This window comes from Alligator mississippiensis, chromosome 9 (assembly GCF_030867095.1).
Source record: "Alligator mississippiensis isolate rAllMis1 chromosome 9, rAllMis1, whole genome shotgun sequence".
In the NCBI taxonomy this organism is placed as follows: domain Eukaryota; kingdom Metazoa; phylum Chordata; order Crocodylia; family Alligatoridae; genus Alligator; species Alligator mississippiensis.
The window spans coordinates 19446135-19464234 of record NC_081832.1 but is presented as its reverse complement, the minus strand read 5'-3'; the positions used below and the strand labels follow the sequence as shown (position 1 = coordinate 19464234).

The following is an 18100-nucleotide window of genomic DNA, read 5'->3' as shown; positions in this document are numbered from 1 at the left end:
GGTATGTGAGGGAGGACATGTGGGAAGTAAAGGCCCAGATTGGTGCCTGGTACCGGGAGGAGGCCAGGAAAAATATCTTCCAGGCCAAGGCGCCGTGGGTGGCGGAGGGGGTGGAGTGGTCTTTTTATTTTTCCAGGTGAAAGAGCAAAGAGAAGCCCATGACGTGCCTGAAAGATGGTGCAGGAATGGAGCACTGGTCAAAGGAAGGCATGCTGGAAATGGTGACTGCTTTCTACCCAGAACTCTACACCACACAACAGGAGGACCCATGGGCCATGCAGTAGTGCCTGCAGGGGCTAACACAGGCCCTCAGAGAAGCTGAACAGCAGCATCTGGAGGAGGAGTGGACACTGGAGGAGATGGAGCAGATCCTCCAGAGGTTCAGCATTGGTAAAATTCCTGGGTTGGACGACCTGCCCAAGGAGTTTTATATGACCTTTTGGGACCTGGTGGGCCCTGTCCTGCTGGAGCTCTTTCACAAGCAGGGTCTGAGGGAAGAGTTGAAGAACTGGAGGCCTGTCACTAGGGCTGTACAAAACAGCAACATATAGTTTAGACTTCCATTTTGACATCTTAATGGGACAGTGTTTCATTTCGAGTTTCGTTTAGTTTCGAAACCACTGTTCTGTTTCGTTTTGTTGAAACTGTTTCACTGTTTTGACATTTCATTCATAGGCTACAATGTGAAAGCACAAAACTGCCTATAACTTTGTCATTTCTGGGCAGATTTAGATGAGAACAGCAGGGATGGTAGGCCCCTTCTGAGGGCATGAAGCCTGCCAAGTTTCAAGGAGATAAGTGCAGGGGTTTCTGGGAAATTTCATCTCAAGCTCCTGACAAGCAAAACTCATGACATATGTGACAGCGTGTGTTAAGGTGTAGTGGGGTGAAAACTGCCAGGATGGTAGCCCCTTATGAGGCCATGAAGCCTGCCAAGTTTTAAGGAGATAGGTGCAGGGGTTTCTGGGAAGCTGCACCTCAAACTGTTCAAAGCAAAACTCATGACATGTGTGACTCTGTGTGTGTGTGTGTGTGTGTGTGCATGCGTGCATGTGTGCGTGTGTGCGTGTGTGCTAAGGTGCAGTGGAGTGAAAACTGCAGGCATGCTAGCCCCTGCTGAGGCCATGAAGCCTGTCAGGTTTCAAGGAGATAGGTGCAGGGGTTTCTGGGAAACTGGACCTCAAGCTGCTGACAAGCAAAACTCATGACGTGTGTGTGTGTGTGTGTGTGTAAGGCGCAGCTGTTTTTCTGTCCCTCCCCCAGAGCACTGGGATTGGAAGGGGCCTCAGGGAAGGATCACAGTCACTGGCCAGCTACATGGTCAATATGAGAACAGTCCTTCCCCCCTCTTCCCCCTGCCTGTCCTTACTTTCTGTTTCCCTGCAAGCAAGCCCAGCTTCAAAACTTGAAACATTTTGAAACTTTCAAAACATTTCAACTGCCCTCATTTCATTTCAAGGCTGTTTTGAAGCCTTTTGTTTCATTTCAATTTTGCTGTTTTGAGCTCAAAATGAAACAGCGTTGAAATGAAACTCCCGGCAAAATTTTGCACAGCCCTACCTATCACCCTCCTAAACTTTGACTATAAGCTGCTGGCCAATGTCTTGGTAGAGTGTTTTAAAACTTTCCTAGGTGCCATCAGCCATGAGGACCAGTCGTGCATGATACCAGGATGCCAGATCCATGGGGCCCTGCTGCAACTGAGGGATGTGCTCCATCTAGAACAGAACAGAAGGCAGAAGTGGGCGATGCTGAAGCTGGACCTGGAAAAAGCCTACGACAGAGTGTCACAACATTTTCTCTTTGAGACACTGAAGCGAATGGGTGTCCCTCTGCAAAAGCACCTGTCTGACCATGGGCGAGCTCAGGGACCTGGAGTCCCTGGGGGTCTTGGTCCCTGGTGAGGGGGTGAAGATCCTTAGGGGGTGGATTTCGAACCCAAGCTGAGTGGAAGGAGGGCCCGGGAGAAGAAGGAAGCCGAAGTTAAGAAGAGGTGGGGTCTGTGGCACGCATGCCACCTCTCCATGGGGAGTGGGGTGGGGCACATAGCACTCATGAAAGCGGTGTTGCTACCAGTACTTCTGTTCACTGCATTGGTCCCCCCCCCTCCCCCCCCAGTGTGTCACCTGCAGAATCCAAGGAGCCATGTGCATTTTCTTCTGGGGATTCAGAATGGAAAAGGTGGCAAGAAAGACCCTATACAAAAATAAATGGGCCGGGGGCAGGGGGATGCCAGACATCCACTTGTTCTTACAGGCATGGTACACAAGCCAGATCTGCAAGCTAGCAACTGGGCCAGCAACCAAAACAGCCTGTCTTGTCAAGTATTTTACAGGTCACCTCCTGAGACCATGGGGGGTATATGCTTCAGCCAAAGGGAGACCGTGCACCATGGAATATCCCTGGTTCTACTGCGTGCTGAACAAGTTCCAGAGCGAGTACGGGCTACAGAAGGAAAGTCCAGAGACCATGTCCAAACACAGGAAGATATAGAAATGAGTTATCGACCAGATCTGCTCCCTGATGATGACTGCCAGGCCATCTGGGATTGGATCTTGCACAAGGACCTACGTAAAGACCACAGAGACCAGAATTGGCTCATAGCTCACTGTACACTCCCAGTGAAGGTGTGGAGGCACAGAGTGAGGCAGGAGACTAGACCCAGCTGCCCCAGGAAAGCTGCTGATGTGAGAATGAGACCATCGACCACCTCCTATGGCTCTGCCCCTATGCCAAGGGAGTGTGGGAAAAGGTAAGCAAGCTCCTGGAGGAAGTGACAGGAGTCAGGCTGATAACAAGGGAGGCAGCACTGTACGGACACCTGACTAAACATCAGGGGTCCCAGACAACTTGCTTCAACCAGTTTGTGTCCTGCATCAGGAACGCCCTGTGGCAATGCAGGAACCTCCTGTTGTACAGATGCACTGAGTTCAAGGAAACAGACTGTGTTAAAATGTTTTTGAGTGAACTCCAGTCCTGCTAATGGAAAGTGGTGGGAGAGGACAGAGAGGATGCAGCCAACTCCACCTGGAAAAGAGACACTTGGCACAGGCTGTTTAAAACCTCCCCGAGAAGGGAAGTAGGGAGAAAGAAGAGGACAGCAATGCAACTGGACCTGGAGACAGTGAGAAGGACAACAACAGGATCGGCAGCAGCAGAAGTGACAGTGACAGCAACAGGGACTATGAATGCACTGTGACTGTAAACCCCAAGTGGGATGTGGACTAAGGAACTGTGATTGGAACAGGTGCACAGGTTTCTTAGTGAGGTTTGAGGTGTGTAATGGAAAGTTTATGACAGAGTGTGTGTGTGTGTGTGTGTGTGTGTGTGTATTTCCCCCCAAAAAAGGTTGTAATATATACAAGTAGGTACAGAAATGCTGTTTAAAAGTATGTTTATGGAGTACCTGGGCTAAAACTTGAGAAGTTTCGGAAGAGGTAAAATGTAGCAGTTCTTTATGAACTAAGTCTATGGGCACCTGTGGTAATTGCCCTACGTGCAAGTTAATGCAGGTATGTTTATTTCTAGGTCCGTTTTTCAAATTTGCTTCTCGCTTCTTTGTGTTCAGGGTCTGACAGTAAAAAGGGGGATGTAGAAGAAAAAGTTGGGAGGGCAAGGGGGCTATCTGGCCCCCAGATTTATTTTTACTGATGTAGCAGTGGGAGGGGGACACATTCAAGACAAACCTCCTATATCCTAGATTCTATACCTGGAAAATTTTAACAACTATAAATTTTCCATATATAGAATCTATTTGGGGGGTGGGGTTGTCTTTGAATCAGGGTCATCTGGTATTAGAGTAAATACAGGAGGTAGTAAATTAGTAACTTCCTAAGAAAAGGAGGGTTTTTTTCACACAGCATGTAATTAAAGTGTGGAACTCATTGCCACCAGATGTTGTGGAAGCTGACAGTCTAGCTACATTCAAAAAGGGATTTTTGGAGGAAAGGGGCATCAGTAGCTATGAACACAGGAGTTAGGGATACAGCTTCTGAATTAGAACTTTCTAGACCTTAAATGCTGGAGGCTGCAAATGGGAGAAGAACAGTGGAGGGAAAAGCTTGTCATACTCAGTTCATTCTTCCTTTCAGAATCCACTCTCTGCCCCTGTGTGACACAGGATACCGAGCAAGATGAACCTACGGTCTGACCCAGTAAATGGCCATTCTTATATTCTTATTAATTAGTCTGAGAATTGCAGCAATCTTGAAGAAAACTACTTGTAGTGGCAGGTAAGCATTTCAAGTTTTATATAGAAACCTAGCTGTCTGCACCTTTGAAAGTTTGGCCCAGAATTTAATTTCCTGGGCAAATGGCTTGTTAATAGAACCAAGCTCTTGTAATCTTTAGCACTGAATCTCTCAGTGCTTTATAAAAGGAATAAGCATCCTAGCTCTATGCTACAGATGGAGAAGGCAAGCCATAGAGTAGCAGAGTTTAGGAATAGTTAGGTCTCCTGAGCCTGACCTAGTGATTTAGCCTTTAGGCTTTCTGGAAGTGGCAAGATGAGTTGGTTTGGGATCTGGCAATGTGGATGTCCATCACCGTGTAGAGAAATAAGTGGGCATATTATGAAATGTTGAGGGATGTGCACACTTTAGCCCCTGCAAACCTTTCAGACAAATCATCTGGCACTGTTGCATTACCTTTTTGCTTCCATTAATGCAGGGAGTTGGAGCACACAACTCCATTGTGGGCCACAGCCCTGCATGTGAGGTAGGAGTAGCGTGCACTAAAACACAGCATATGAGCATAACTTTATAGGCAAGGATGCCAGTCACAAGGTCCAATGTTATGAAGGCCAGTAGTAGCAGGATAAGAGCACTTAACAGTGCTAGGGAGCTGTGGGCCATTAATGTTTTGGCTTGCTTAGCACATGGAAAGCATCTTTTCCCTTGTTAGTAGCATATTGAAGAATCAGCTACAGATCATCTTTTTGTAAATATTCCAACTGGGGAGACTCCTACATCCACTAGACAACTAGCAACTACTGTCAGGCCATGAGGCTCACAGTGCAGCATTGTTTTCCCACCTTGAGAACAATTGCACACTCTGGAAGCAGAATACCCAGTGGCCCCATAACCTGAGGATGTCATTAGTGCTGTTCATTCTTTCCTGCTCTTCTGCAAAAGAGTCCAATCAGCAATAACTCTCTGAACATGGGATTGGGAGTGGAGAGGGCTCCAGTACAGGAATAAACAATGACTAATTAGGAAATCTGGACAATCTTGCATCAGAGCCCTCATTACTCACTGAGCTTTGATTTTTATTCATTTTTTAAAGAAAGGTTTTGGCTCAAAGCAATCTTTCTTTTCCTCCCTTCTCACCTCCCTCCACCTACCACCTTGCATTGCTGCAAGTGAAATCTGCTTTATTGTCAGCTCCTTAAATCTGTATCCTTCATTAGTTTATCTACTAGTTAGATTAGGGAAGTGGGTTCTGTTGTAATTTGCCACTGACTCACTGTGTGAAAATGGGGGAGGGGTATTTGCCTTCGCCATATGGACGGCTGAGGCTTAATTTATGAAAGTTGGGAACGTGCTGTCCAATCCTCATCTAAACGATGATATATATGTGTAGTATGTAGGGGTAGAGTAATATCTCTAAGTAGTGCAACCCCTCTCAACTTCTACTCTATTTTAGAAGTTGTCAAAGCCTAACCAGATCAGCTGTACATAGGTAACTACACCTTGCATGTGTGAAGGCTCACATCATATTTAAAGAGAGAGTCTCTTACCCTGTATGCTACAATAATAAATTGCTCTAAATATTATTTTTTGATGGGAGGCTATAGTGGGAGCCTAGAGGGACATTTTCCCTTGATTGTCCTCTTCCATTACTCCCACAGACTGCATGCTGTAGCATTAAACACTGAGTGGCAAAGGTCCCCAAAGTGCAGTTTCCAGGCTGGTTCAATACAAGGCTATAGCAGCCGCTGAAATAAAACAGACATCAACCATTATTAAAAGTGGGATAGAAAGAGCTGCCAATAGCTGAAATGGCTGGTTGAGCTCTGTGTTATACACAAGTGTCCCAATTTTGGAGACTGCCTTGCTGCTATTTTTTTTTTCCTGACAAGGAAATAACTGCAATATTTTTTTCCTGGCATGGGAATAGATAATGCCAACCTGGAAGAAACAAGAATGAAGCTCCCATGCTGTAGCGAGCCCGTGGACAAACCTTTTCATGCTGCCTCCTCTTTACAGCATAGTAGGAGTGAAATTACATGTTACACTGCAACCATACTAAATCTGTGGTATGTTCAGCCATGTTCAAGTGAGAACATTTACATATTAAGGGTTATCCTGTACAGCTCTAGCTTGCCACTACAGTGGTGGTGAGCAGGGGTGTGGCTAGGAGCCAGGACAACTGATTAAGGGTGAGGGGGGATTGGGAGCGATGCCTCCTGGGATGTTGGAGAACTGCACATTTCTCATTGCTTAAGCCATTACATCTAAATCAGTTGATTTCCTGGGCAACTGGCTGGGAACTGGTGATTGATTCAATTGATAAGGTTAAACCAGAAGCATATATTTAACCCTCCCAGTGTAAATATCCTGACTCTACAGAGCTAAATGGACCTACTAGTGAGGGTAGTCAGGGAAGGGGACTGCCAAATTGCCTTGAATGATTATGTATGAGTCCAATAAAGTATACTGCCAAAGATGTTACTCTGAATGATATAGCAATGAGATAAATAGCAAGAGTATCGGAGCAGGTAAACCTTTTGAATTACCCAGGTATTTTGCTAACTATTAATATAAAAGTACCAGTCAAAATCTTTGAAGCTTTGATACGTTTCTCTTTACTTTCCAGCTAAACATGACTTTCTTTTAACCAATTCACATTAAGGCCATATCTGGCAGCCCCTATTCACAAGAATAATTTTTACTTCTTGTATAGCTCCATGGATTTCTCTTGTGAATGAGGGTTGCTGTATCAGCACTTCACACTTCTAAAACTTCTAAAGCAAACCCCTTCACAAACAATGCCTAAAGTGTCACAAACACTGGAAGAAGAGGTTGATATGTTATATTTTATATATAAAGAAACTGAACCATAGAGAAGGGAAGCAGATCTGTGCAAACATCCAGCTCTATACATTCCACTAAGTTTTATGACCTCTCATAAACATTAACATATTATGAACTTGATTAAGTCCCTTTGTTATAGGGGTAGGTGGAAAACAGGGGGTCTTTTTTTGTTTCAAAGCTTTCACCACAAAACACAGGACAGCTATCCTAGTGGTCATGGCACTGAACTCTGTCTCCATTAACAGAGGCCTTTCTCAGCCTCTCCAGTTGGAACTACTGCACTTCCATATGAATTAAATATTCACTGGAATAGAACAGTTGTGCCCAACCTTTTTGTCCTGTGGGTTGGAGGGGTGGTGTCCGGTCTGTCCATAGGCTGGATTCAGCCAGTGGACCAAATCTGGTGCAGAGGGCAGCAGGAATCTGATCCAGTTGTGTGGCAATGGCCTGGACCCAATCTGACTGCATGGGGAGGGAGTGGAGTAGAGAGGCAGCTCAGGCCTATACCATTGTGTGGGGCTTGGAAATTTGGCAGCTGGGGAGGGTTGGCAATGTTAAATGCCAGCACTCCCCTGCTGTCAAATTTCTGACCCAGGAGGAACCCTGTGGGTCAGATGCCATTGCTCCATGGACCAGATTTGGCCCATGGGCTGAGGTCAAGCACCCCTGAAATAGAAAGTTAAATTTGGGGCACCTTACAGTCCAGGTACATTACTTAACCACTGGGCTAGAGCATCAGTCAGTCTTTCCCTCAATTTCTCTTGCTGGAACTCTTCTACTTTTTCTAATCAAATGTTTATTGATCCAGAGAAAGAGAGAGAGAGAGATTGCTCTCCTCCTTGAACCAGAACTGTGTTGTTGGACTGAGTGGGACATAATCCACCTATTAAATGGAAGTTTAGGAGCAGATATTTTTCTTAAATTGGCTGACCTTTTTTGCTTGATTGAAAAATACGCTCTTCAAAAAGCTTTGCAAAAAGATTTTCAATTTCTTTTTGTAGACCTTATAAATGAAAATGTTTCTATTTTTGTTGAACAGTATCAATGATCATCAGAGTGGTTTGCCACTCTTTTGCCAAAGCTAGTATTTTATATAAAAGAAAAGAAAAACTTGGTAAAAGAAAAAATGCTTTTTTTTAATCAGAAATCATATGATAAATGGGTTTGTTTCAAATCCTGTGAAATGAAAATGAGGATTATTGAAAATGAGGATTATGAGAAAGTTCAGTTATTGTTATAAACTTTGTTAATGTTTTATGATTGTATTTTGCTTTTATTTGATATATTAATGGACTCACAACAAAGATTCAACCTTGCTTCCCAAGCAGGGGAAAGGGTTGTGGGAGAAGAACCCTTTATGATATTTGTATTTTTCCTGCGCTGGGCCATTACTGCACCATGCTAGACTGTTGGCACAATTTAGATCAGTCCTAGGCATCCTAACTGGCTGATTCAGCACCTAGGGACAGGGAAACCTTATCTTTGCCCTTACTTTGGTAGCAAGTAGCGCCTTGGGTATTAAGGCTTAAAGACCCCCCCAGCCTACTTCCATCAGTGGACTTGAAGAAAAGCAGAGGCATGTTGGATCCATCAGAGGGGAGAGTCCAGGGGAATATTGTCATATGGAGATGAGGAAAAATGGGAGGAAACAGAAGTAAGGAAGTGATACTTTTGAGGAAATATGGGGCCTGGGAAGCGAGTGACACTGAGAAGGTACAGCTTGGTGCCAAGAGCACCAGGGGCATCTACTATCAATATGAGTGACATGTGCACATGTGAAAATTAAGCCCTTTAACCCTGCTGTTCCCAAAGGAAATGTTTCAGTGGTAGGCACTGTTGGTTGGAAGATGCTGTGGTTTAGGTTTTGGGCGTTTGTTTACTGAGTCTTCCTAAGGAGGTGTGAAGTATCTAGTGAAAGGCTTTCTAAGAAGGACATGTTTGAGTTGATGCAGAAATGTTTTTCTTTTTCAGGGTGGATATCTGCTGTGGAAAGTCTCATAGCTGGGTTCTTGGGGGAGGGGAGGGGAGGTGGGGCAGGAGGACAGGAGTCTTTAAAAACCTTCCCTAGGATTTGGAACTACTAATATAGAAAATGACACATCAGTGCTCATCAGTGAGGGCAAGACCTTTATGTCAATGTTCATTTACAGAACAAATGTTCAGTGGTATCCTCCATGGGGTTGTAAATATCCCCATTGTACTAACACAGAAAGAGCTATAAGTCTCTAGATGGTTTTAATGGGAAAGCTAGAGTAGCATAAACAGAGCAAACCTATCCCTTCCCCATCAACAGTCAAGATTTTTCAGATGCCTGAAGCCCCCAAATATCAAGTAACAGCATCACAGAGGCAAGTAGCATATATCTTACAGCATTTATTCTTACAGAGCTTCTCATACTTGTCCTGTGTACTAGCAAGGAAGGACTTCTCTCTGCAGAAATACACACACCTCAGAACTGTGGTGGCATGATGTATGGCTGTGTTTTTTCTAAAGGGGCTATCAAATGTACATAAGCCCCAGAGGAGCAACTCTACCTGACCTGCTTCACATATATGAGAGTGCACTAAATTCTTTTCTGATTTACTTTCAATATATTATTCATTTGCCTGATGAATTGATGATATGTTGTAGAGAGTTCAACCAGCATGTGGTTCCTGGTAAACAAGAGACAAAACTGGGACTTGAGCTGTGTGGAATTATGCTAGTGTGCAGCTATACTTGTTTCCATATATCAAGACAATAAATAATCATCTATTATCTTTTGCAGGCAACTTCTTCCACCACTCTAGGGTGGTAAACACCCAAGGGTAATTTCCCTGCCATGAATCACTGGATGACCTATAGTGCACTATTTCTTACCCTTAAAGGCAAGCATATATTTCTCAGTGAATAACTGATCATATTTGCTACACTTTTTTTTGTTCTTGTTCATGGGCTGATGGTGAATTTCTGGGATTTATCCATTGTTCTGAAAAAGTGTTTGTGAGCTTTGCTCATGAGCTACTCAGAAAAAAATGATGTATAGTTCATGGTGAACACTGTATAGATGCAAACTTCACAGCTTGCACTCTGTATAGCCGTATAGTGATTTGTTCTGTGGTTTTATCTCTCTTCCTCAAGTGGATGAATTATACACAATATAGAAATAGGACAATGAAGATATTCCACTGAAAGCTGATTTTCTGATGCATCAAATTCATGGTTTTTGTCTTCCTATTCCTGCACAACTGTGCTTTTTTACCCAATTGCCTTTTCTCCTTTGTCTCCTCTCCTCTGATAATGATGCCAGCCTCAAGTGCCTGCTTGTCTGCTTCTTCCAGACTTTTCTATTTTTCTTAGCTATCTTCTGTGGTTGGTTGCCATTTCTGAGCTGGTCTACTAAGACATTGCCTGATACACACCTGTTCTTCCCACAGTTGTCCCTTTCCTACAGTTCTTATGCCTGATCTTAAACCTATGGGCAGATCGCTAGATACAGTTCTTCATTTCCTTGGCTTAGAACTTGGATTCTAGTGCTACGGAACTGTTGAACCCTCAAGTTTGGGGAAGGAAAACAGTTCCCATAAGCAAAGGTCCAAGAGGAGTATTTCTAAATTAAAGCAAGTTTGGGCTACAGCATGAGGGTGCCTGAGAGCTTTCACTTCATGAATGGTAAATCAGCAGTAGCTCCCTCTAACAGCTTTATTGAGGTTTTTCAAATATGTATTCAAAAGGAGTTCACTTACATTCAGTATCATTATAATTGGATAGTGGGAGGCAGTTGTCCTTGGAATGGGTTTATCCTGTTATGCGGAAGGCAGGGTAGATGTCCCCCTTATAGATTAACTAAACCCGAAATGTGTAGCATAAGCTTCTGTAAATAGAGGGCTCACTTCATCTGATGTATCTTATGAAAGCTTATGCTATATATCTCGGGTTTAGTCAGTCTATAAGATGCAACTCTATCCTGCCTTCTGCTTAATTGGATATACCCATTCTGAGAATAATTGCTGCCCATTGTCCAGTTATAATAATGCTGAGTATAAGCACATTTTTTATGAATGCATCTGATGAAGTAAGCCCTCTGTTTACAAAAGCTTATACTTTTCTCTGATTTAGTCTATACTGTATACACATGCTCTACCTTCTGCCTGACTTCAGACTAAAACAGCTAAATACATCTCTTTATCTTGTTTTGGCATTGATAAAATCTTCTGTGTTAGTCAATAGATTTCCTCCTTCGTTATATTACAGGAGAGTGTAAAATCAACATGAAGTATCCCACGAGAAAGATGGGACTGTATTGTTTACATAGTGACTTATCCCAGAACACTTGAGAAATGCCCTCCCTTACTATGTAAAAGAGTTAAGCACCATTTTCCTACAGTAACCAACTCCCATTGCCTTACTTGGGACAAAGGAGGAATTAGAAGTGGGAGGAAGGGAAGTATCCACGTGAAGTAAGTGAAAGGGGGGTTTTCTAGTGCTTTAGAGGTTGGGATCCTTTACTGCAAGGAAACAGTAGTTTAAACATAGTCTCAGTTCAGTCTTACCAGCTGTGGTGCACAGGGAGCTACAGAGAGATCAGGGATTGAAGTAATAAAAGGAAGCAGGGAGGAGACATGGACTGAGGGTGGGTATAGATGGGAATGGATAGCTGGATAGGCCTAAACTCATGGTGGACAGGCATTGATCAAAGGTCTGACAGTGCAGCAAATCATTTATACTGCAGGTGGCTGTGCCTTTCTCTTGAAGCTTGGCCCCCACTGTGGACTTGCCGAAAGAGTCTCTTCCCCTCCTGGGGCACTTACCCACCATGACTTGATGAAAAAAAATTAAGATAGAATACCATCTCACAGTAAGCAAGAAAAAAGATCTCCTGATCAGGATGCACTTGTAGGTGCTATCAGTCCACTAAGGCCTCTAGTGTGGCCTTGCTGGGCCTATTATGGGGGCTTCTCCTCCCCTACACCCCCAACCACAGGCCTCCATATGCTTGGACATTGTCCCCCTGTTTCATAGACATTAGACATTAGGGCTGGAAGGGACCTCGGAAGATCATCGAGTCCAGCCCCCTGCCCAAAGGGCAGGAAGTCAGCTGGGGTCATAGGATCCCAGCAAGATGAGCATCCAGTTTGCTCTTGAAGGTGTTCAATGTAGGCGCTTGAACCACCTCCGGTGGCAGGCTGTTCCAGACCTTGGGGGCTCGGACAGTAAAGAAATTCTTCCTTAAGTCCAGCCTAAAACAGTCTTATAGTAGTTTATAACCATTCGACCTACTCGTCATCCCTTGGGGCGCTCTGGCGAACAAACGTTCCCCCAGATACTGGTGGTCACCCCTGATAAACTTATAGGTGGCCATCAGATCACCCCCGAGCCTGCGCTTTTCCAGGCTAAAGAGCCCCAGGGCTCTCAGCCTGTCATCGTAGGGTCTGCTTCCCTGACCTCTGATCATGCGCGTGGCTCTTCTCTGGAATCTCTCAAGCTTCTCCACATCCTTTTTGAATTGTGGAGCCCAAAACTGGACGCAGTACTCCAGCTGCGGCCTCACTAAGGCCGAGTACAGGGGGAGAATGACGTCCCGGGATTTGCTTGAGAAGCATCTATGGATGCAAGCCAGCGTTTTGGTCGCTTTACTAGCTACAGCATCGCACTGCAGGCTCATGTTCATCTTGTGGTCAATGATGACCCCCAAGTCTCTTTCTTGCATAGTGCTAGCCAACATAGCACTGCTGAGCCTATAAGGATGCTGCAGGTTTTTCTTCCCAAGGTGGAGAACCTTGCATTTATCGGCGTTGAACACCATCAGATTCTCATCTGCCCACTTGCTGAGCCTGTCCAGGTCAGCCTGGATCACCTGCCTGTCTTCTGGTGTGGATGCTTTTCCCCAAAGTTTGGTGTCATCTGTGAACTTGGCCAGTCCGCTTCTGACTCCAGTGTCCACATCATTAATGAAGATGTTGAACAGTATAGGTCCAAGGACAGAGCCTTGGGGGACCCCACTGGTCACAGGACACCACGATGAGTGACTTCCATCAATTATTACCCTCTGTAATTGGTACTACCCAATTACAACCCTGGAGCCAGTTTTCCAGCCAGTGGATCGTGGAAGACCCAAGGCAACAATTGGCCAGTTTCTCTAAGAGGTGATTATGGGAAACCAGGTCAAAGGCTTTTTTGAAGTCAAGATATATGACATCACTCTCTTCTCCCTTGTCCAGGTGATAGGTCACCTGGTCGTAGAAGGAAATGAGATTGGTCAAGCAAGACCTACCCACAACAAACCCATGCTGGCTATCCCTTAAGATGTTGGCATCGGCTAGTCCATTAAGGATGGCCTCTTTAATAAACTTTTCTAAGATCTTCCCCGGGATAGAAGTCAGGCTAATGGGCCTATAGTTAGCCGGATCCACTTTCCTCCCTTTCTTGAAGATAGGCACCACATTGGTCTTCTTCCAGTCTTCGGGCACTACACCAGAGCGCCAAGAGTTTTCAAAGATCCGTGCTAGAGGCTGGGCTATGATACTCGCCAGCTCCTTGAGTACCCTGGGGTGAAGATTGTCAGGGCCGGCTGACTTGAAGGTATCCAGCTTCTCAAGATGTTCCTTCACGAAGTCAGCATCAATGGAGGGCAGGGGATCACCCTCACCCGGACTTCTCTGTCCCGTAGTGGGCATGGGCGTCCCATGGGACTGATGAAAGACCGACGCAAAGTACCTATTTAATAGGTTGGCTTTTTCATAGATTTCATAAATTTCATAGACATTAGGGCTGGAAGGGACCTCGGAAGATCATCGAGTCCAGCCCCCCACCCAAAGGGCAGGACGTCAGCTGGGGTCATAGGATCCCAGCAAGATAAGCATCCAGTTTCATCTTGAAGGTGTTCAATGAAGGCGCTTGAACAACCTCCGGCGGCAGGCTGTTCCAGACCTTGGGGGCTCGGACAGTAAAGAAATTCTTCCTTATGTCCAGCCTGAAACGATCTTGTAGTAGTTTGAAAACGATCTTGTAGTAGTTCCTGGGCGTCAGTTGTCAGTTGCCCCATCTGGTTCAGCAGGGGTCCAACGTTGCCCCTGCTTTTCCTCCGACTCCCCACATATCTGAAAAAGGACTTTTTATTGTCCTTGATGCTCAAAGCTAGTTGAGCATCAAGCTTAAAGCACTACAGTTAGGAGTCAGCTACAGTCTCTCTTCAGACTACTACTGGGAATCTCTACAAGTCCATTCAACACAAAAATAATGAAATATGGGCAGGTGACCTGCCCCTCACCCTCTGTGAGCCTCTGTCTCTGAGTCTGCTCTTTCTTCACTGTTTCTGGCATCTCTGTAAGGTTTCCTCCAGCTGTTCCTCACCGATCAGCACTGGCTTCCATTCTTCCACCACAGTTCATCTCTCCTGAGTCAAACGGAACCACCTGGATTAGGCTAGGATCGTGCACTCCTTGTTCTGGGGCCTGGTTCCCCATAGCTTTCCATTCCCTGCCCCCACAATTCCAGACAGGGTCTCTTTCTCCGAAGGGCCCTGGTTGCCTGGGGGACCCTTTTGTGTGTTGGACCAGGCTGAAACAGCCCACAGTGGGTCCAGGAGAAACCCCTCAGCTCTTCCAGGAGCTACTGAGATACTTGGCATCCAAATCCCTGAGAGGTTGGTAAGTAAACTGTCCTTACTCAGGCCTTCTTTTCCACCCCAGGATTTTCCTGTCATGCTGCCTTAGGGCCAGCATGATTGCCATCTGCTTTTGGTTACTGTGACTGCATCTTGGTGCTGAGATGGTGGTTGGGCTTTTGGGAACCATGGGAACAGGGACAAGTGGGGAATTCCCCCCTACTCACCTACACTGCAAATTATTTAAAATCAGTCCAGATTTGGGTGGGCTTGGGTGATAATTGGATGTGCCATTGTCCACCTGTGCCCCTACCCCTGCAGGGTGCTGATGTGTGCATGGAGACTACAGGGACCTGGTCAACTAATCATATAATGGAACTCATAGGGGCCTGACTGCTGGAATCGTGTATATGTTCTTGCTTCTCCCTCAGAGAGAGAGAAGGTGGGAGGAGGAAAGGGGTGTTCAGCCATGCTAATCCAGAGTGTGTACCTGGACAGCTGGTATTTCTCATAGTGCCTTCATTTTAAAGCTATCCATCACGCTCAGGGGATAACAGCCAGGCCCTGAATTGCAGAACTGGCACCTTGGGAAGTGTTCAACTGTGAAACCTGACTTGGCAGCACAGCTTTGCCATGTGAAAAACTGCTTCTACTCTCTTTTTTCAAAAAAAAAAAAAGTGTGGGTGGTGAGGGGGGTGGTGGTGAGGTGGGAGGGGAGTGCAGAATTGAATCAACTCCCATGCATTCATCAGGATCCTACCTTCACTATCTTTGGTAAGAGAAAAGAAGGCAAATGTGATTAGAGTGAAGAGGCATTGTTCCAGGGGTAATGTTCAGGGGCCTTTGTACACGCCACAAAATTGTCCTTTAATATGGCTTAAATGCCCTTTTGCATCGCTTTAATGGCATTGCTGTTTTCACGTTGGGCAGCATATTCTGCTTTAATGGTGTTGCTGTTTGCATGCTTGGTAGCGTATTCTGCTTTAAATTACTTTGGTACATAGCAAGATAAAACACCTCTGAGGTGTTTTAGTTTGCTACATAACAATGTGCTCAGGGCTTGGCGGGCCCTGTGCAGCTCAGGGGCTGTGGGACCTGGCAGCAGCCCGTGCAGGCAGGCTCCACTGAAGAAGAAAAAAAAAGTGGTGAGCCTGATCTTTTTCTTTTTTTCCTCCCCAGAGCCTGCCTGCCTGCCTGAGCTGTGTGGGGGCCTGGTGCTATGGGGGGCAGTGCCCACCAGGGCCACCCAGATTGGATGCCAGTGGACGGGTGCCACCTGGGGGACCCCGAGCTGCTCAGGGACTGCTCAGCCCACCAACAGCTCCCCCCCACCCTGACCCCCTGCCACTGAAGAGGCAAGTAAGGATCAGGCCCCCACCCTTGTGTACACACCATGGGGATTTAGTTTGGTTAAATTCTTCCTAAATTGAAGTGGTGTTTTTAAAAACCCACCATTTCAATTTAGGGAGAGCTAAACTGAATTAAACCCCCGTGGTGTGTACAAGCAGCCCAGGTTGTCAGGTACTGAGCCTGATCAGTCTTGACAATTGCCTTTTAATGCTACTTTGAACATCACAACCCTATTTCTGTGGGCATCTCCTGTAGGAGGAATCACTGAAAAGAAGTTAACTGCTGGGTCTGCAAACTTTGGGATGAGGGTTTGAAACCTTGTAGTTTCAGGGAAAACAGAGCTCTTCTGATTGGAGATGTGGTTTTGGTCAGGTATTGGCAACCATACTATCCAGTCTCAGCATTCAGAATGTCTGGAGATAGGGCTCAGTTCTGAGCTACCACTCAGGTGGGATTTACTTTTGTCAATAGTACCTGGACTCAAATAGAAATGCAAAATAGTTAGTTCAAGATATGTTCAGTGATGACTCCACGAATTCCTTCCCAGGTCACTTCCATTTGCCTCAGTTTACTAGCCTGTAAAAGGGATACAACTCTTATCACCTGGATATGTTGTCAAGATCAATTAATGTGTAATGTGTTTTTAGCTGCTTGGAAGAAAAATGATGTAGAGGTAAAGCAATTTTCCTTCTCAGAGGAGGCTGCATTTCAATAATAGAGGAAGTAACCCCTAAAATATAAATAAAAATACTATTTTGCAAAGCATTTGGGATCCTTCTGAATTCAAGTCGATAAGCAAATGCAATATATTATTACTTCCCATTACCAATCCCTTTGAGCCATCCAGTCCACCATAAATGGTGATTCTCATTTAATCTGAATTCAGCCTTCAAGTTTTCTGTAAGTCCATAGATAAATAAAGCAGCAGCTATAGTTGATCATTTATTTATAGATCTATTTACAATCTATGTTTTGCATATTAATCAGAACTTCTCTATGTGGCAGTTTCCTATGAAGAATCTTTTTGTGTGTGACTTCTCTTGCCCCTAGATAATATGCAAAGAATTAGATTAGAAATAGTTTTATAAATAAATGATGATAAACTCCTGCTTTATTTATATATTCAAGGAGAGGTGCCACTCTTTTCAATGCTAAATTCCCTTCTTTTGGACTGGCATGTTGTAAACTTTACTGGTTCTAGCATTCTGAATGCTCCTTTAAAATGTATGCTTGCTTTATATGGAAAAATACCAAGAACCACCTTAGGTGAGACACCCTGAGGCCTGACCCAAGGCTGCCATTGCCATAAGGAGCTGAGGAGTTCAAGGTTCTCAATAGTACACACTAAAAATAAAAGGGGAGAAGTTTATAGATTCAGGAAACATCTTGCAAAGTTCTGAACTATACAGAGTGAGTCAGTTTACTGTTAAGAGGTATAAGGGGATAAGTTAGAACAGAACTGTAACTAAGAGGGGGTGATCAGAGCAGCAGTTCTGGGTGCTGACTTGGGGAGGGCGGGGGCAGGCAAAAATAGAAGCTGTTGGCAGAACAGCCAACCAGAATCCTGGTTTCAAACAAGTAAATATGTATCAGAGTTTTTTTAATTTCACCAGTATAGCTACCTCTGTATGATAGAGCCACTGCCATACTGAGTTGATGTCTGTTGGTTTTGTGGTGTTCTTTAACCATGATGGACACTGAGCCAGCGATATTGGACATGAAGGCTACTCTGATTCTCAATGACCCATGGTAAATTTTAGCAGATCTCCAGGTTCTGGTGTTTTCCTTTATTGATGAGCAAGCTACCATAAGTCACCTCATATTTAATTTGGGGTAACAGGGTACATATGGGTAGCTCTGATGGAGCAGCTGTTGTGCTATAAATCTCCACCCTTATTTATTTCTTGGTTACTTGCTTGCGTTCCCAAGCCCTAATGTGTCCATTGATAGGCGCAAGTAGCCAGAGTATATCTTGGATTTTGCATAGATCAATGGTTCTCAAACTTTTTAAAACTTAAGGTACCCCTTGTTAGATCCAAAGCATCCCTTAGAAAATGCCAGCTCTTTGCTTTCACTCATTTAGATAGTTTTGAATTGTTGGAGTTGGTAATGCTGCAAAATTACACATTGT

The 18100-nt window shown here is 44.9% G+C and overlaps 1 long non-coding RNA gene across 3 annotated transcripts in view; it reads left to right on the top strand.

Annotated features, from left to right (window-relative positions):
- Positions 1-18100, top strand: part of LOC132252426 (uncharacterized) — a 269114-nt gene that overhangs the window by 52875 nt on the left and 198139 nt on the right. For all 3 annotated transcript variants that reach the window (XR_009464333.1, XR_009464334.1, XR_009464332.1), the window contains exon 2: positions 4092-4232. This is a non-coding gene — a long non-coding RNA (uncharacterized LOC132252426). The remainder of the gene's footprint in view (positions 1-4091; positions 4233-18100) is intronic.